The sequence below is a fragment of the Gorilla gorilla genome, chromosome 7 (assembly GCF_029281585.2).
Source record: "Gorilla gorilla gorilla isolate KB3781 chromosome 7, NHGRI_mGorGor1-v2.1_pri, whole genome shotgun sequence".
Taxonomy (NCBI): Eukaryota; Metazoa; Chordata; class Mammalia; order Primates; family Hominidae; genus Gorilla; species Gorilla gorilla.
The window spans coordinates 44,876,029-44,897,777 of NC_073231.2; the positions used below are offsets into that span (position 1 = coordinate 44,876,029).

Sequence of the window (21,749 nt, forward strand, 5' to 3'; positions counted from 1 at the left end):
CCACTGCTCTTAGGATAGAGCGTAAATTCCTCCACATGGATTACAAGACACTTCAAACTCAGTTCTGGCCTTCATCTTCAGCTTCATCTTTTGTCAGTCAGCTCTTCCCCTCTAACCTTCAATATTAATGAACTTCTCAGCTCATGTTTTCTCTTGCCTCTGTGTTTGCCTACGTGGTTACAGCTCCTGTCTTTCCCCTTACTACAATCTGTTCTTCCCCTAATATAAAGATCAATTGTTATTGTCAATACTTGAGTTGTGCTTTCAGCTAGATTCTAAGCTCTTTGAAAAGTAGTTCTTTTGTCTTAAAGCTGTATACCTACTAGCTGAAAAAACGAGGTTTCAATAGCTTTTGAATAAATGAATAATTTTAAACCTAGAAAGTTCTTTTTTAAGAGATTTAATAAATTTTTCATACAGTTATTAAGGCCCAATATTTTATTTAACTGTTTAATATATTTAGAATTTATTTGGGACCATGGTGTAAGATGGAGATCTAACTTCCTTTTGTTTTTTTTTTTTAAGTAAATGCTTTTGTACCCACATGTCAATCCTCACAGAAACATATTTTATTTGGATATTATAAGATTAGCAAATTGTTCAAGGCTTGTGCCCAGCCCCTTTTCTCAAATAGGGCATGGAAAAGTTCTTCTTGGAGCCAGAGAGTAGAGGAAAGGAGCTCCTGGCCCAATCTCCCTGCCTGTGCTGGAAGGATGGATTTTTCTGTATACAGAAAAGGGTCATTTAGTCTATTTGTGAAAATATTCTGTTTGTCTATTCCTGTTCCAACACCATCATTGTATTCTTACAATGTTGTTTAGCCATTGATACGGTTATTCTCCCTTTTCTTCTCGCTTTTATCTTTTTTTCAAAATTATTATTTTATTCTGTTTATTATATGAAAATTAACTTTGGAATCCTTTTCACAAGCTTTGTTCAAACGATAAATTAATTTAAAAACTCCTAAATTCTCCACATATTTTAGTTTTCTTACACAGAAACCTGAGAAGTCCATTTATTTCTTTTATGTTTTAAGTCACTTAATAAGTTTAAAATTGTCTTAAACTTTGCACATCTCTGCTTAGAATTATTCTGAAACACCATGTACTTTAAAAACATGTAACTAGTTAAATTTTGATGAATTAATTCTTTTTGAACAAGTTTTATAACTTTATTATATATATCAGATAGTTTTATAAAATGCAGTATTTGAAGAGTATAGCACATCACTACCTTTTCATGTTTTTAATTATAAAAGTTACATAAGCTTTGATTGCAAATGAAAAATATAGTAAACTTTAAAATTTATGTCAATTAGAATTTTAAAAGTCAGCCGGGCACAGTGGCTCACGCCTGTAATCCCAGCCCATTGGGAGGCCAAGACAGGTGGATCACGAGGTCAAGAGTTCGAGACCAGCCTGGCCATGATGGTGAAATCCCATCTCTATTAAAAACACAAAAATTAGCTGGGCTTGGTGGCGGGCACCTGTAATCCCAGCTACTCGGGAGGCTGTGGCAGGAGAATTTGCTTGAACCCATGAGGTGGAGGTTGCAGTGAGCCAAGATCACGCCACTGCTCTCCAGCCTGGGTGAGAGAGCGAGACTCCATCTCAAAAAAAAAAAAAAAAAAAAGAATTTTAAAAGTCAGTAGTTTCCTCTTCAATGGCAAATCGCTATATAGAGATAGAGATGGTAATAAAATAGAAATTAAGTAGATAGATTACATATAAAAATAGACAATTATCTGTCCATTTATAATTCTTACATGTAATCTATATGTTTATACAAAATGTGTATTTTACAAACACACTCACATATAAACATACAAATGCACATGTAGAATTTATATCTGTCTATCTATCTATCTATCATCTATTATATATGTACTTTTCGTAAACCTATAACATTTTTAGGCCCAAATAAAATTGTAATGCTCAACCATCAAAACATGAATATCATTCTACATTAACACATAAAGACCTATCTCATCTTTCAGCCACTGCATAAAAAGCTTTTCCTGATGTTGATGTTGATGATGTTGTTGTTGTTGTTGATCTGCAACAAAAGCACTTTACCTAGCCCACAAGAATTTGTCTTTGCACTCTATCACAAAATTGTCTGGAAGCGGAAAATAATCCTTACCAGTTAACTTTTGCTACTCTAAGGGAGAAGAAAAGTGGAATTTAGAAAAATCCAGGACATAAGAACACATTCAGAAAATATTTAAGAACTGTAATTAAATGTTAGTGAGCCAGTTCAATCCTGAAATCTAATAAGCTTTGAATTAGAAAGGAGGTCAAAGGGAATTACATTGTAGTAATCAAAATATATGTCTCCTTGTAAGAATTCAGGGATATGAGAATGAGGTGGTTTGTTAATTATTTTCTCTGATTAGGTTACCCATTTCTCCCCATGTACATTTAAATATTAATCAGAGATTCACTTTAGTACAGTATTATTCAAAAGGATAAAATGAGGGAAGAGTTCAAGTATAAGATAAACAGCCAGTGAACGTGGAAGATAAGTTTCCTGCTTATTAAATCTAGTATTTAATAATTACTAAATCTGCTTGTAAATTTTATGATAGGTCTTATTCTTGCTATCTTATAAACTGAACTTTATTTTTATAAAATTAGCTTTACATTTTTTGACAGAAATTTCAGATTCTTAAAATCACTAAATCTTCGATTTTTCAGGCTTACAATTATTTAGCTTTTATACTACCTAGTTTCTAATATACCAGAAGATTGGTATGAAGAGATAGAAAGAAAAGGTGTAATTCTCTCTAATATATGCCTAATGTTAAATTACTGACATAATCATTTTAAAAAGTGTACCCAGATTTTTAAAATGCAGATCAGTTTTATTTTCATTAAGAAAAATAACTCTCTATACTAACCAATTTTAAAAGTTCAATTTTGCTCCCAAGAATCTTAAACTCTAGAGATGTCATTTCTAATTAAAAAAAAATAATTAAAATGCACTGTTAGTTATTACAAACAGACTGTCAAGGGTCATTCCACTTAAATTATTGAGTAGTAACAGAGTTAATTGTTCAGAGTTTGTGTCTCTACAAAATATTTAAAATGTAACTCACAGTTAAATGAATTCATTACATTCTTCCTCAGATGATTTTTAAACTAGATGACAAAAGTGTCAAGAATTCCCGAATATGTATATTTGCAGCTCTGGTATTATGTTCTTTTTTTGGAAATCTTGCATTACGGAGTTTACAGAATAACTCTATCATAAGGTACGTTTATACTTGTTTGTAAACGACAAGGCAGTGAAACTCAAAAAAATTGAGAGGTGAAACAATGTTGTTAAATATTTTGCTTTAACTTTGTTCATATTTTAGTGAATGAATATTGTTTCAAAACATTCTGGATCTGAGGTCCCAAACTTTTGAGACCTTTGTACTGTTTGTCTTGTGCTGGAATAAGGGTTAAAGAATGATGTAGAAAGAGAAGCCAACTCAGGTTAGAACACAGACAATTCCAAATTCATTTGCATATTCCAAAGGTGTATCTAGAGGCAAGAAATGGATAGTACAAATGAATCAGGAAAGAAGCACAGCTAGCAAGGAGCTTAAGGACATCTCAGACTAACATTTCATTTTGCGGTTGAGGAGACAAAGAAGTTAAGTGACTTGTCAAAGTTCCACCAACAAGTTAGCAGAAGAATTGAGTTTAGAAATCAGTAACTACCAACATTTAGTGGGTAAAATCAGTACTTGTACTGAAAACTAACATTTTCAGAAAAGGTTGGCATGGAGAAACAGAGACCTTCCCTCGAAACCCTAGTAAATTATCCATAAAACCCTCTGAAAAGAAAATTTCTCAGTGATACTCATGAGTGTTAAAAATTGAGCATATCCCAGATTCTGGTAGAAGTTTCTATAATCACCTATATTAATGAGTGGAATTAAGAAATATTCACTCATCTTTCCTCTCTTGTCCCATCAAATATAATAGGTATAATTCAAAAGTACAACATTATAAAGTGAAACAGATTAGATATTCACAGTAGTTTCCACAATTCACAATTCACTGTATAAAATCCCAGGGTTACTTACAAATAAGTAATAAGAGATCACTTTAATTTGTAGTGAAATTATCCTAATGAAAAGACCTAATAGAAAGACCTTAATAAACAAATCATCATCAGTACAATATAAATTTGCAATTTAGACAAAGGGAAATATAAATAGAAAACTAACATTGGAAAATGTCCAAATTTGATAATAATTACAGTGCATTAACCTCAAAATATATTATGCCTAGAAAATGAGCTTTTTGTAAATGACATTATGTGTTGCAGATAATTAATATCACTCGTGCAACACTAACAGCAATGTAAATTGCCCTCCCCCAAAAAGTATATGTATATGTGTATATATGTGTGTAAGTGTATAATATATATATATATCAAGAGTTATTAAAATACTTGTAACTTTTGACCTAGTAATCCCGGTTTTAAGAGCATGTCTTTCTTGAAATTTAGTAACCAGAACTATCTTTGATATTTTAAAGGGAGAAACACTTGTTAATATAAAAGGTAAAAATATGTTTTGTTTTCTTCCCTGATCATATCCAGATTTTTGTTGTTGTTGTTTTTGGGGTGTGTGTGTGTGTGTGTGTGTGTGTGTGTCTGTGTGCTTTGGACAAAGTCTTACTCTGTCACCTAGCCTGGAGTGCAGTGGCACAGTCTCAGCTCACTGCAACCTGTGCCTCCTGGTCCAAGGGATTCTCCTGCCTCAGCCTCCTGAGTAGCTGGGACCACAGATGTATGCCACCACACCTGGCTAATTTTTGTATTTTTAGTAGAGACAGGGTTTCACCATGTTGGCCAGGCTGGTCTGGAACTCCTGACCTAAAATGATCCACCTGCCTCTGCCTCCCAATACACCCAGAATTTTATTAGCTTTTAGGATTATGGAGACAACTTAGACTCATGTATTCTAAACATAACCCACAATGACTCCTAGGCCTTTAGATTACCTGGAACTTCCTCTTTACTAGCTTTAAACTGGTTCCCATCCACAGCAAAAGATTACAGCTTGTGACCATGTGATTTTCTCATACATGACACATTCTCACTGGCACACCCAGAGTTATTAGCAGTTTTCAGAACTCTGTAAGTTCTCCACTCCTATAAGTACTATAAGATCTCCACTCCTCTTTGTCAGACTCAAAAAATCATTTCACAATTCAAGAGAGTAAGGGTATTTATAGGTACAACACTGATTCAGCTCTAACATACAACAAGCCTCAAACTTCAGTAAAGTATTATAAGTAACAAATTATTCAGAACACAAACAACAATGATTGTGACACATTAGCTCATCACAGCACTATGGATAAAAAGCTCTGATCTAGACCAGAAGCTGTTGTAAGAATATCTTGACAACATCTCTCACTGGAAGCCAGAGACACTGTACACCCAACTCTCTTGAACTATCACTCTTACTATTAGTAATAAAAATAATATGGCATTAATTAAGTGATCAATCTGTGACATCTCTGTGTTACTTTACATGTTTTAACTTATTGAATACTTATAGCTCTCTAGGTGATTGCCATTTTTCTCTTTATTTTACAAAGAGGAAATTGAGGCTTAGAGAGTTTAGTAATTGCCCAAGGCTTAGTAAGCAGCAAAACCAAACACAAACACAGGGCTATCTAATGTCAAAGTCTGCTCTCTCAACTAGTGCTTTCCTTTACCACAGAAAATTGTTTTTAATATTTGAGAATGATTTACCTATGAAGTTTTCTATATGAAAAGTAATCTCTTTTTCCTTCCAGAACCCCCTGCTGCCCTTCCTAATAATATCTCACAATTTTGTAGATACTATGTATCTGTCCAGAAAAAGTGTATGCAAGTAAAAACTGCATGGGTATAAGTGTTTGTGTACTTTCAAAGTACAAGTATGTTACAATATGCATTTTGTTTTGCATATTTTGTTTGAAAATATATCCATATCATCATATATTGGACTACTCCCCTACTAACAGACAATTTCAGACTTTTGCTATTACAGACAATAGCATGAATAGCCTACAAACATAATTGCTAACAATGGGTGTCTTTCTAAAGGAAGAATTTCTGAGTGAAAGGTATAGGTCAAATTTTTTAGGTCAAATTACTTCAAAGCAATTATAATAATTACACACACTCCAACAATATATCATAATAGAATGCCTGTTTCTCCACAACCTCTTCTATACCAAATATTAAAAGACATGTTTAAAAACTGAATGGTAAGAGTAATATTACATTGTTGCTTACCCTTGTACTTCTTTAATAATTTGTACAGGATGAGGCGTTTTAGTATATGTTTAAAAGCTTGCTTTTTCTTTTGACCTACGTGTTTTTGTCCTTTGCCCATTGGGCTGTTTGGTATTTTCTTGTCACTTGATAAAATCTCTTTACATATTAAAATTAACATTTACCTAAAATATGCTATAAACTGCTATTTTTGTAATGCGGGTTTATAAAATTCATCAAGTCAAATTTTATTATTTGTTATCTCTATGTTTTACTGTGTTTATACAGGGTAACTTCATGAGGATTAGGGAAAACATGTTCTCTCAATTCTCTGTCTTTCACACAACTTTTATATATACTTTATTTTATGTTTAAAACTTTGTTTTTAAGTTCGAAGAATCTATTGTATAAATGCTGACTATAGTTAATAATACTTGCAAATCACTAAGAACATAGACTTCAGGGCCAGGCGCGGTGGCTCATGCCTGTAATCCCAACACTTTGGGAGGCCGAGGCAGGTGGATCACAAGGTCAGGAGATGAAGACCATCCTGGCTAGCAGGGTGAAACCTCGTCTCTACTAAAAATACAAAAATTAGCTGGGCGTGGTGGTGCGTGCCTGTAGTACCAGCTACTCAGGAGGCTAAGGCAGGAGAATCGCTTGAACCCGGGAGGCGGAGGTTGCAGTGAGCCGAGATTGCGCCACTGCACTCCAGCCTGGGCGACAAAGAGAGACTCCATCTCAGAAAAAAAAAAAAAATACTTTAGGTATTCTCATTATGAAAAAAAGATAATTATGTGAGATAATGCATATGTTAATTAGATTGATTCAGTCATTCCAAGATAGATACGTATTTCAAAACACCAATGTTGTATACCATAAATATATACCATTTTAATTTGTCAATTTAAAAAACATTTCTTTAAAATATTTGTTTTATCTGGGATATATTTTGGCATAATATGTGAAGTTGGTAAGCGACGTAATTTTTTTCTCTGATGGAATGCGAACCAAATGTCTACACACTATTACTGAACAAAATCTCTTCAACAATAATTTTTCATGTGAAAAAAATAACAAAACTGTATGTGTGTGTTTTGGAGTACATTTGGATTCTGTTTCAACTTATTGATCTGTCTATTATGTACCAAATATTACCAAACATTTTGTTATCTGAGACAGGATCTCACTATGTCAGCTGGGCTGGAGTGCAGTGGCATAATCATAGCTCACTGCAGCCTTAGACTCCTGGGCTGAGCCTCTGGCCTCAGCCTCCCAAGTAGGTGGGACTACAGGTGTGCATACCATGCCTGGATTATTTTTTTTATTTTTTATTTTTTGTAGAGATATGACCTCCCTATCTTGCCCAGGCTGGTCTCAAACCCCTGGCCTCAAGTGATCCCCCCACATTGGCCTCCCAATGTGCTGGGATTACTGGTATGAGCCACCTTGGCCAGCTGTAAACTTTTAAAATTCCTGTAGTTTTATAATATGTTTTAAAATCTGGTAGTATTCATTATTCTTCCCTTGTTAGCCTTTTTTATTATAATTTCCCAGGATAAATTCTAATATAATTATATATGATAAACTATAAACACATTTTATATATAGATACATGTTTATTATATTTATTTATAATTTAGTGGCTTTAAGTGTATTCAAAAGGTTGGACAAACATTACCAGTCTCTAATTTCAAAACATTTTCATCAGTCCTCAAAAAACCAACATACATTAACAGTCATGCCCAACCTCCCTCCCCTTGCCTCTGAAAAATACTAATCAATATTCTTTCTCTATTAAATTTTCTCATTCTGGACATTTCATTTGAAGGGAATTGTACAATATTTTGTGTGCATGTGTGTCTTGTTTCACTTAGTGTAATGTTTTCAAGGCTAATCCATGTTGTAATAGGTATGAACACTTCATTTTTTTATGGCTGAATGATATTCTATTATATGAATATAACCCATTTTCTTATCCATATGTTAGCTGATGGAAATACAAATTATTTCCACTATTCAGTTTTTATGAACAATGCTATAGACATTGTTACATAATTTTTCATATGAACATATATTTTAAATGCTCTTGGGTACATGTTCTAGAGAGAAATTGCTAGATCATATGGTAACTCTATGTTTGTCTTTATGAAAAACTGCTAAACATTTTCCCAGAGCAGTTGGCCATTTTACATTCCAACCAGTAATATATGAGATTTCAATTTCTCCACATCCTCACCAACACTCGTTACTTTCTGCCTTTTTCATTATAGCCATTGTAGGGGATGTAAAGCATTGTCTCATTGTTTTAAATTGCATTTTCCTAATGACTAACGATGTTGGACATTTTTTCATGTGCTTATTGTTCGTTTATATATCGTCTTTAAAGTAACATCTATTCAAATCCTTTGCCCATTTTTGATTGAGTTTTCATTGTATTGTTGCTGCAGTGTAAGAGTTCTTTATATATTCTGGATACAAGACCCTTATCTGACATATGATTTGTAAACATTATCTCTCATTTGATGAATTGTCTCTTCACTTTCTTGATAATGTCTTTTGAAGCACAATGGTTAATTTTGGTGAAGTCTAATTTATTTTTTCTTTTGTAGTTTGTGCTTTTAGTGTGATATCTAATAGTCCATTGCCTAATACAAGCTCATGAGTATGTTTTCTTTTAAGGATTTGATAGTTTTAGCAGTTACATTTGTGTCATTGATCACTCTTAGTTCATTTTTGTATGTTATGTCACGTAGGCATTCAACATTATTTTTTGGCATGTAAATTTCCAGTTGTCCTGTCTCCGTTTTTTGAAGAGACTATTGTTTCTCACTTGAATTGTCTTGGCGCCCTTGTCAAAATCAATTTATCATAAATATATGAGTTTTTCCCCCCACTGGACTCTAAATTCTATTTCATTAATCTATATATCTATTCTTCTGTTAGTACTGTACAGCTTTAATTACTGTACCTTTCTAGTAAGTTTTGAAATTGGAAAGTGTGGGTCATTCAGCTGTGTTCTTTTTGTTGTTGTTAAATTTTCTTTTTTGCATATTTTGGGTCTCTTGAATTTTCATCTGAACTTTATTATCAGCTTGTCAAGGTCTGCAAAAAAAAGACAACTGGAATTTTGTTAGGACTATGTTAAATATGTAAATCAATTTGTGGAGTATTGCCATCTTACATATATATATTAAATCTTTCAATCCATGAACATGGGATGTCTTTCCAATTATTAAGGAATTCTTCCATTTCTCTCAATAATGCGTGTAGTTTTTAGCGTACAGTCTTGTATTTCTTTTGTTAAATGTGTTTCTTAGTACTTTATTATTTTTAAGCTATTGTTAATGAAATTATTTTCTTATTTCACCTTCTGATTGTTGTTTGCTAATGTATAGAAATTAAACTAATTTTTGTATATTAACCTTGTATCTATCCTATAACCCTGTTGAACCCATTTAGTAGTTTGAATAGCTACTGAGGGATTTCTTGGGGCTTTCTATATAAAACATCATGTCATCTGCAAATTGACATAGTTTTACTTCTTCATTTCCAATCTGGACACGTTTTCTTTCTTTTTCTTGCTTAGTTGCCCTGGTTTGAACTTCCAGTAAAATGCTAAATAAAAGTAGCAAAAACAGACATTCTTATCTTGTCCCTGACTCCAAATATTTCAGCATTTGTTTGATGTTTGATGTGAGTTTGCCATAAATATACTTTATTTGGTTGCTAAAGTTCACTTGTATTTCTGGCTTTTTAAGTGTTGTTTCTTAAAAGTGTGTTGTATTTTGTAAAATGCTTTTTCTGTTTCTACTGAGATGATCATGTGGTTTTTGTTCTTTATTCTTTTAGTGTGCATTGATTTTTTAATGTTGAACCACCCTTTCATTTGTGAGATAAAGCCCACTTGATTATGATAGATAATCCTTTTTTTCTGTTGTTGTATTTGGCTTGCTAGTACAGTATTTTGTTGAGGACTTTTTGCACTTATATTCATAAGATTGCTGGTCTGTCAATTTTTTTTCTTTTGATGTCTTCATCTGGTTTTGTTATCAGGGTAATATTGGCCTCATATAATAAGTTGTGTTTCCTTCTTTTCAATTTTTGGAAGTGTTTTCAAAGGATTTGTGACAATTTGTCTTTAAATACTTGCTCGAATTCACCAGTGAAGTCATATAATCCTGGACTTTTTTTGTGGGAATGTTTTTGATCACTAATTTAATTATTTTACATATTATAAGCCTATTCAGAGTTGCTATTTTTACTTGAGTCATATTTGATACTTTGTGTCTTCCTAGAAATTTGTCCATTTCATCTAAGTTATCAAATTTGTTATGAAACTTTACTGTTCCTAGTGGACTTTCATTGCTTTTTTGTTCCTTGTTAACTTCAAACAAGTTAATAGAAGACCCAAAAATTGGATATGGGCTTTGAATAATATACTTCAAAATGAAGAGTCATAATTAGAAAAATATTATTTATTTAGAGAAATTTGATTTATATATAATGTTGCTGAAATAAGAATATATGTATCTCTTGCATTAAGCATATCTTTTTTTTGTCTTGTGTGCTGACAGGGATTCTATGGTGGAACTTAAAAATTCTAAGTGGTTCCCAAGTGTCCTAGCATTTGCCTGTGGTATGAATACTTCAAATTTATTTAAAAATTTCAGTAGGGTCTCTATTAATATGTATACTATATTAATCATATTCCAATTAATTTTAATTAGTGTTTATACATTTTTTGAAACATTTTACAACAAAATCAAAGACAGGATAATATTAAATGCAATTTAAATTTAGTTTCTAAACTGACTTACCATATTATAGCATAAGAATGTTCTTTTAATTAAAAAAAATTCTATGAATCTTATAAATAAACTCTTAACCTACAGTAACAAAAGCTGAGAACACAGAAATATCTGGGCAGATTCTTTTTTCAGCACTGTAAAGAAATCCATGATATCTAGGAAAGATCAGTGAACAACTAGGAAGAAAGACATTTGATAATATGAGTTAAGATGAAATGAAGCTTTTCTGCCTTAAATTTATAATGATTTGCTTGTCTTCAGTAGCTACATGAAAGCATTTTATCTATTTTTTTTGAGGCGGGGGGGAAATGGAGTCTTGCTTTGGCACCCAGGCTGGAGTACGGTGGCATGATCTTGGCTCACTGCAACCTCCGCCTCCTGGGTTCAAGCAGTTCTCCTGCCTCAGCCTCCCGAGTAGCTGGGATTACAGGCGCCTGCCACCACACCCTGCTAATTTTTGTATTTTTAGTAGAGACGGGGTTTCACCAAGTTGGCCACACTGACCTCGAACTCCTGACCTCGTGATCTGCCCGCCTCGGCCTCCCAAAGTGTTGGGATTACAGGCGTGAGCCACCGTGCCTAGCCAAAACCATTTTACCTTTTCTTCAATAAATTATTTATTAGATGTATTATATATTGTACTTTATACCTCTTTTAATTTCTCTACAGTATCTAGCCCTCTCCTTGTCTCTATGTGTCCAGCAGTTATGACTTCCTTTTACAAGGAATCAGATGTGGTGTCCTCTGCCTGACAAAATTAAATGTATTTTAATGACCCAAAAACACAAACACGAACACAAACACACACCTTTTCTGCCAATAGAGAAAACAGACTTTGTTTTAAAACAGAGATAATACACAACCCTGTTTGGTTCTTAGTCCTCAAGCCCTTCTCATCTACACAGCATTTATATACCCCATCAAAGCTAGTGAGAAACAAGCAAAGGGCTGTAGCCCCTACTCAACTAGGTTTTTCTGAATCATAGGGCATTGGAACTGAGGAAATATCTTTTCTGCAACAAAAGTTGCATTTTGTTGTTAAGATAATGTTTCTAAATCTAGTAGACACTGCTGCTCTTCATTTTTCCAAAAACTGCATTTCTCATAGTCACAAAACTTTAGACAGTCATCAGAGACATAGCAAAACCTATCTTTACATATTTTAATGCCATATATATATATATATATAGTTATAATGTATATGATGCTGCTTCGTTATAATTTCTACATATGCTTCTATGTTTTCTATGTCTTTTTCTCCACTTGTCTGGTTATAGTCTTATTAATTTTCATGGAATAAAAACCAAATATTATAGGAGCTCCTTCATGACAACCAGTTATGTTCTTGAGCTTTGTAGAGAGATTCTTTTTTTAATAAATTAAGTGGTAAGAAGAGATGCAAGATTAAGAAATCCAACATTTGGAGTAAATCCCCTCTGAAAGTTGTGAGATGGAGAATTCTGGTGGCTGTTTAAAATAACTAGGAGTTTGAAAATGTCCTGAGAAAAACTGGTAACGTCAAGCTTTTGAGTGAGCAGTTAAGGTTTCACAGACTCAGGAAAAATAAACAAAAAGACCTCCAGTGCCATGAAGTTAATGTAACATCCACTGAGTTGAAAAAAAATACATTATATTAAGATATATTCAGGAAGCTGCTAGAACCCTGCCAGTAGATATCAGGAAAAGCTCATGACAAGAAAAAAAGAATAAAGGATAACCGTGACTAGAATAGTATTTTTAAAAAACCAATTATCTTTAAGAAGTACATTTTATGGTAAATTTTGCTTACTCTTCTTGCAGAATAATTTTCTGGATCTCCTGGATCTCTCAAATTTTTTGCATATTACTTATATTAAAATTGGATTTAAATATACACTACTTTTAAAGAAGTAACAGATTTTAAAATATTAGTTTTGATATTACTTTTTTCCCATAGATATTTTGTCATTCAGTTATTAGTTATTAGTAGTACCTGCTCATAACTATAATACAATAGCTCACAAAATTTAAAGACTTTGTTGAAGAGGGAGAGAATAAATAATTGATCGATAATAGGGACAAAAAATGTAGAAATATTGATATTGTTCCATTTCTTTATTAAGGTAAGGGCCATATTGTACCTATTTCAGTATTATTCTTTATACTGCATATGTAGTGTGTATGTTTGTATCAAATATTTTATTATACAAAATTAAAAGTGCCAAGGCGGGCAGATCACTTGAGGCCAGGAGTTCGAGACCAGACTGGCCAACATGGTGAAACTTCGTCTCTACTAAAACTACAAAAATTAGTCAGGCCTGGTGGGACGGGCCTGTGGGCTCATCTGCTTGGGATGCTGAGGCACAAGAATTGCATGAACTTGGGAGGTTGAGGCTGCAGTGAGCCAAGATCGCACCACTGCACTCCAGTCTGGGTGACAGAGGAGACTCTGTATTTAAAAAAAAAAAAAAAAAAAAAAATTAGAAGTGTTCTGTCTTTATGTATGTTATCACACTTGCCTTATACAAGTTCCAAAGTTGACAGAATGCTCAGGCAGAGACAATTAAATGTCAGGATCCTGTTAGCTCCTCAGCACAGTGAATTCTGAGGCCTACAGAAACATTACAAGTTAGTAATCCAAAGTCTTTTTTAATATAATAATAACTTCCCATCTTTAACAACTATAGTAAATGTGATAATAGTGAATGCCATCACATGGGGATATTAAAAATGTAAACTTCAGAAATATTACACCTGTATTAAAGTTTTCTATATGACTCTGCATGATACGAAATACCATTGTTGGTGATTTCAAAGATGACACAATGAGAAGAGTAGGAGGATACTAGTTTAAGTTTTAGGAACATAGTCTGTGAATCAGTTGCAAAAGCATAAATAGAATAAGCAAAAGTCATTGTGTTCCAAAATCTCTGCCATTTTTTCTCTCCTATCACATTCATCTTAATCTGTCTTCAGTGTTTTGTTATTTGATAAGATATACCAGTGTACTACTGGCATCACTTACACTTACTAATTGATGGAGACCAAACTATGAAACTATATAGTTTCCTTAACACCAAAAACATCACCTTGCTTATAGATAGCAGGTCATAATTCAAAGTCAATTTAAATAAACACTGTTTTTGTTACCTTTTTAAAGTAGAGATGTTTATTGTTAAATAAATATATTTTTCTATAATTGTACATTTTAGTGCATGTTTATTTCTACATATGCTATTACTAGTATTATCTAAAAGTTAATCCTTTCAAATACTACATTTTGCCACCATTCATTCATTCAAAAAAAATAATGACCACTTATTATGTTCAAGGCAGTAATCTAGGCGATAATTTCAAGAACTAATAAACCACAATACTGGTCCTTGATAAGACTGTTTCTAAATGCACATGATTCATAATATTTTAATGTGTAATCTTTATTTATTACATTCAAAAAAAAGAAATTTAATCCTTAGTCTGGAGCAGAATTCTCAATGGTCACAAATTAAAGCCCAATTTATGCAACTGTAATAAAAGACCTTATTAATGTTATCTCATTATTTCAGGCAATAAAAATGACTTAAATTTTCATGTATCTATCACATGATTTTTTCTTGGTCTCCTTGTGTATTGTCAACCTGTGTGTGTGTGTGTGTGTGTGTGTGTGTTGTATGGGAGAGCGGTAGCTTTTTTCCTTACTCTGTGTAAAAATAACACTTTGTCTAATTTTATTGTCATTTATTTCATGCTGCTTGTGAATGTATTGAATACATGTTTATAATCTCATTAACTATCTTCTCTTTGCAGGAAGGTTTGATGTTTTAGACAACTTTGATTTCTCTACAATTGTTTCAACAAAGTATGAACTTAGTAAATTTTGTGAATGAACTGTAAGTTTATAATCATTCAGCTTTCCTAATATATACTATTACTATATGAAATAGCAATACAATGCTGCTCAGCGATATCATATTGGAAAAATATTAATATGTGGAGGGTAGATTCTATTATTTGGCATTGATGTACATGTCTGCAAATTTGCTTTCAGTGGAAAATGTAACAACAGAGAAAATTAAAGAAAATGTACCCCCAATTGCTTGGGACAAATTTTTAAACATTTTTTTTGAAAAAGAATAACAATAAAAACATAATCAGGCTTAATAAAATTAACAGGTTCAGCAAAAAAGTTTTCTAATTCTTATACATCATCATCAGTAGGAATTATATATGCTTATCAAACATTGTTTAAACAGGTAAAAAACACTATGAAGCTTACATAAGTTGATTTTAAAACACTATTGTAAAAATAGATAAAACAGAAAATTTAAAAATATACTTTTTTTATAAAAGAAATGCAATTAGTAAACAAACATATAGAAAATTTTCATCCTAAACGTAACATTATAAACAATAATTTTTTAACTTTTCCAACTAGCATTTTATTATTTTTCAATTACAATACCAAGTATTGATAAGAATGCAGTCAAATGGACAATCTCTTACACTTTTGTTGGAAATATCCATGGTATAAACATTTGGCAAAGCTATTTTGCTGTATATACCTTTATAGCTTTTGCCTCAATGATTCTTTCTGTGAGAAAGAAAGCACGCCTTTTTCTAAGCACTCTTCAGGATGGAGAAGCATGTGTCCAACCAGCCTCCATTTCTTCCCAGGACATGAAACTCAATCTACTCAGTACAGTTCAGTCTAATAGTTCCTCTCCCTCCAGATATATACCTTGCTGTCTTTTCTAAAATTGTTTAACACAAATTTGGTCCACTCCAATGATGACATTTTCCCTTCTTCCCAAATTTTACTAAATGTGTATAAAATAAGGTAGATCTTCATGTTTTCAATACGTATTTTCACACATATTTAAGCATTTTATGATTCATATGTATATGACTACATACATATTTATGTGTGTGAGTGTATATATATATTTATTTATATATTTATATATATAAATAAATATATATATAAATATTTATATATTATATATATAATATATTATATAAATATATATATAAATATAAATATATATATATATTTCAGTCATATTCCAACTCTGTTCCCTCATGCATTTCTTGCACAAAGTGGTGTGCAGACTTCCACTTGTTTTTTGTGTCAAACCAATCTTATTATTCAGAGAACTGCACTCTCCCTGCTCCAAAAAGGGAAAAGGCAGAGAATGCTTGGATGAGAAGTTTTTCTTTCACTTTTTCTCAAGAGAAATCAGCCTCCTTGCTTATAATTCAAAGCCAGAAATATCTTTCTGGCCTTCCTTGAGTGGTTTCTGTGAGGGTAGGATGAGCCACTGTGTAAGGTCAGCTGGGATAGATAGAAAATAAAAGTAATGGACTTCAGTGTGGCTCAGGACAAATCATTGTAACCCCTTCTAGGCTTTGGTTCTTCTCTACAAAATGAGGATAAAGAGACCCATCTCATAAAATTGCTTTCAGGAATAAATGAGATAAATTATGTGCAAGTGTTATGTAATCTACAAAGAAGTTGTGGTGAAGGCCATCATTATTGGTGAGAATGGGACACATATGTGAAATGTGCAGACATAGGCGGGTCACAATAATGCTCCCATCTGGTGCTTAGACTGTGCATTTTATCTGAAAATACTCTGCTTTAACCAGCCTTTGGCTTCTCGTTTAATCTTTCATTAAGATTCTTCCCTCTCCTACAGGTTTCTAGCTGAATAGTTTTACATTAAACAGTTATTAAACCAGAGAGCACTCTATCTGATCTCAGACACTACTTAGGGTAATGCATACTATCAAAACTGAGAGGATTTAGAAGAGGAGGAAACAAGTAGGTGGTAGTAAGAGTGACTAGATCTGTGTGGGGAGGTGGCATTTGAACTGGGCCTTGAAACATTAGAATAATGTAAAGAAACAAGCATTTCAAGCCAGGAATTGAGTATGAAAACAGGTGTAGAAAACTCATCTTAAAAGCGGTTACCTTCAGTATGTAAGGAAAAAATGAAATGAAGTCATAGCAATATGTGCTGGCACAAAGCAGTCTACAAGAAAACCAGCACAGCTCTGGAGTAAACCCGGCCTGGAGAGGATATTATTGAAACAGATTTCAAGCTTATGGCTAAGGGCCTCACTGTCTAAAACCACTTGTTTGGGTCAAGCATTGTTCTTTGTGTGCCCATCTCTTAACCACAGTGGCCTGTCTAGACATAGCTGGACTCTTCTGCTTATAAATCTTCATGATCTAATCCTTAGTCCTCTAAGCAACTTGCATTTCCCATTTCAATGAGAATTACAGTGATCTGGCCAGACGCAGTGGCTCACGCCTGTAATCTTAGCACTTTGGGAGGCCAAGACGGATGGATCACCTGAGGTCAGGTATTTGAGACCAGCCTGGCCAACATGGAGAAACTCCTTCTTTACTAAAAATACAAAAATTAGCTGGCTGTGGTGGCATGTGCCTGTAATCCCGCTACTTGGGAGGCTGAGGCACCAGAATTGCTTGAATCCCCAGGAGGCAGAGGTTGCAGTGAGCGGAGATCGCACCACTACACTCCAGCCTGGGCAACAGAGCCAGATCCTGTCTTAAAAAAAAAAAAAAAAAGGAAAGAAAAGAAAAAGAATTATAGTGATTTTAGAAGTGTGTTTTTGTGCTTCTCAAATTTCTATGACCTAAAAAAATTGCCTATAAGATACTATGATTTTAGTGTATAATTACTCACTACATTTTTTATTCTCAACATGTATTTATTGGTATTGTATGAAATATAATTATCATAAAATTAAATCTTTAAGTAAAAAAATTTTGTATCAGTAACATGTTGTAAACATCACTGATACCTAATATATGCCCATTCTAACACTCCAAATATACCACATTTACTCTTCCAATAATCCTTGGGATAGATGTTATTACTATTATTATTACTACTTCATTTCATAGTAGAAGTTGATGTTTATGAGGGCTAATTTACTTGGTTAAAGTCACAGAACTCATAAATGGCAGAGACAAGATTGAAAATCCTGTACTTTCCAAACACAAACTAATGAATTTTGAGGGATGGATGAGAGAAGTAGCTTCTTGGATTTCCAAACGATAAGAGGCACTGAAATAACTCTGGACCTAAATCACCAAATTTATACTAGTGCTGAGCTGACTAATATAGGAAGCTAAGAGAGGGAGACAGGAAAATGCAAATTATTAAGCAAAGACGTTTTCTATTGAGTATTTTATATGTGAGTATATGGTTTCAGTTAGCTAAAAGTGAACAATCGCAATCTGCTCAAATTGTTTTGTTTACTGGACAAAAAATATTGTTTTCATTATCTACATTATGAACATTTTTAAAATTCTTCAGAAAATCATAAAATAAAACCTAAGTAAGAAGAAATAATCAAGAAAAGAGAGAAAACACTTGCCATCTTTTTTCAGAACATTGACTCTACCACGTAAGTGCGAATAAATTAAAGATGTGCATTTGCTCTGATAAACAGTTTTTATTAATAGAAACTCCCATCATTAAATAAATGTTCTTTAAATACTTCAAACTTTCTAATTTGAGAATATGCTAATTAAGTGCCCAGTGCCAGGCTCCAAACGTGCATATAAACATTTATGATATTTTATAAGCAATAGATCAGAAATAAAAAACCAATGATAAAAGGCATAGTCATAATATGGTCAAGGAAGATCATATTTGCAATAAAAGATAGGAAGGAAAGGATTTCATAAGAAGGTTGTGGTCAGTGTACACTTTGAGACCTTTTAGTTTATACGAAAGCACAAGCAAGTCAGACAAGAAGAAAAGAGATCTTTACAAGGTGTCCAAGTAATAAATAATTTACAAAGCAATTTAGCAGCCTCAGCAGGCACCACTTACAAGGCTGTGGTAGGGAACGGAGTCTATATTTGTAGAGAAGAGTAGAATCAATACAAGGAGTAAGCTGTCAGTTTTTTCTGTAGTGTCAATATCTCAGACTGGCTGCTTTCACTGGTGCTCCTGTGGAAACAATTTCCAAAAGTATACTATTGAGTGACACGCTGCATAGATTAAATGATTTACTTTTATCCCCTAACTGCACGTTGAAAGACCAATAGCCCAAAAGGAGTCCTAGAGAGCCTGAGGACAAAGCAACCCATAATAACAGTGTGATTTTGGAATGGTTTATACTTAAGAAAACTCTAGTGCCACAGGAAGTTCCACACAGAACAACAAGTCAACATGAAATAAGTGGTCATGTCATGATAGACATAATATCTGGCTACCAGGAGGATCATTCACAATGTTGAGAAATCTGACTAAATAGATTTATTGGCCAGATTTTTCATTTGTAAGTCATCAGATAAAAATGTGATTTCACCTTGGAAGAGCAATGAGCAATCTAAACTCCCTTTTAGTTTGCACCTGTGTGTATGTCCCCATGTACAATTTTTTGAAGTGTCTTATAAAACTCAACTGTGGTCTTAGCACTAAATAATTAGGTAGTTTAAATCCTTATTAAATCAGAAAGTTATAGAGTTCAATTGAATGTAACTATAAAGCAGTAGGCAAATTCAGAGACAAGTATAACAGGAAAACACTCCATCTGAGCCATGGAGGTAGGTCAAAAAGGTTGGCTCTTCAACACCATTGCTATGTGACTTCAGTTTTTTAAATGAGAAGATGAGGTTCAGTTTATCTCTGGTCTCTTCCAGCATTAATAATTCTATTATTATAAACATCAATTACTGTTTAGTGTTAGAGCAGATAAATAATTTGTGAGCTATTGACATGTGTAGGAATATTTGCCCTTAAATTGAAAGGCACCAAACCATTGAGATAAAGAACTAAGATGCTAATACATTTAAAAATAAGTTTCCTTCACAGCACAGATTCTGCCATTTAGAAGCACTCGGGTAAAATTTGGAAGGTGGAAGAAAGGCAGGAGCTTTACCATTCCTCCAGTAACTGCAGGTGAATAAATACGTGGCTCCACCAAATATGAGATGCTATTGTGGCTTCTGGGTTATTTTTCTGGAATTCAGCCACCTCCATATTGGAGGCCTTTTCTTTGATCATGGCTGGGAGCTTCTTGACTCACCAAAGTGAGCGGTGAGCCTAAAAGCTAACAGTGGTCTTTCCTGAATTCTGTTTCTCCAGGTCTTCCATTAGTTTTGTGAGCATTTTGTTCCTGGAATTAAATCCCTCCTACTTCAGACTCCTGAAGCGTTTTCTGCTTTTCTGACCAAACCAAGGATGAAACAGTGCCTTTTCATACTTTTTAATAGACAGAAAACATCACACTCCTTATATTCATTTTTTAAATTTGAGGAAATAGAATGAGAAAGGCTATCAAAGATACTGAGATAAAGGCTATTAAGAATGGCTGATCCATACTGTCCCTATGTAAATCGCAGTTTTCTCATCTGTAAAATGAAGAATTTGCTATATTAATCCCTAAAGTCTCTAATGCTTTAAAGTCCTAAGAAAAATTGTATTGTTCTAAGCTTATTGTCCAAAACGTCCAATGAGGCCAGGCACAGTGGCTCATGCCTGTAATTCCAACAATTTGGGAAGCTGAGGTGGGCAGATCACTTGAGGTCAGAAGTTCAAGACCAACCTGGCCAACATGATGAAACCCTGTCTCTACTAAAAATACAAAAAAAAATAGCCTGGCATGGTGGCACACGCCTGTAGTCCCGGCTACTCAGGAGGATGAGGCAGAATAATTGCTTGATCCTGGGAGGCAAAGGTTGCAGTGAGCCAAGAACACACCACCCCACTCCACCCTGGGCAACACAGTGAGACTCCATCTCAAAAACAAAGCAAAACAAAACAAAACAAAAAAAGTCCAATGACCAATTTTGTCAAATTACATTTAACAACAGTGATTTCTAAACTCCCTAATAAGCGGCCCTTGTTTCTGGAGTCCAAAGACATAAAGAAAAATATAAAGCATGGTTCCTACCCTCAAGGAGTGATATGGTTTTTCTGTGTCCCCACCCAAATCTCATTTTGAATTGTAGTTTTCACAATCCCCACATGTCATGGGAGGGATCCGGTGGGAGGTAATTGAATCATAGGGATGGTTACCCTCATGCTATTCTCGTGATAGTGAGTGAGTTCTCAAGAGATCTGATGGTTTTATAAGGGGCTTTTCCCCTTTTGCTTGGCACTTCTCCTTGCTGATGCCAAGTGAAGAAGGCCATGTTTGCTTCCCCTTACACCATGATTGTGAGTTTCCTGAGGCCTCCCCAGCCTTGAGGAACTGTGAGTCAAATCTCTTTCTTTTATAAACTACCCAGTTTCAGGTATGTCCTTATAGCAGTGTGAGAATGACCTAATACAAGAAGTCAATCTTTGTGGAGGGAAATATTGATCATCTTAATTAGCATGAACAAGTGAGAAAAGAAATTATTCTAATTCTAGTTAGTCCTGAAATTCAGAGGAAAATTCATAACTGAGAACTGGAGTGATCATGAAACTGGGTCTAAGCTGGGCTTTAAAGGATAGATAAATTTTGATTGATAGGCAAAAGAAAAGAAGACTTTTGGGTCAAAGAAAGGCAAATAATTAGTGTTTGAAAGGATATGTGAGAAGTGTGATTGGATAGTAAGAGTGGGACTATTTTATGGAGGGTTTGGAGAGAGCCAGACAGAAAATTTCAGATTTGTTTACACGAATGATTGGAAGCCATTAAAGATTTGTTGAGCAGATCAGTGAT

General features: G+C 33.7%; 1 protein-coding gene across 2 annotated transcripts in view; it reads right to left on the minus strand.

The window, feature by feature from the left end:
* HNF4G (hepatocyte nuclear factor 4 gamma) overlaps positions 1 to 21,749 on the minus strand; it is a 155,560-nt gene that overhangs the window by 57,992 nt on the left and 75,819 nt on the right. For both annotated transcript variants that reach the window (XM_055348667.2, XM_004047169.5), the window contains exon 2: positions 18,926 to 19,045. The gene's annotated coding sequence lies outside the window, so the exon portion shown is untranslated. The remainder of the gene's footprint in view (positions 1 to 18,925; positions 19,046 to 21,749) is intronic.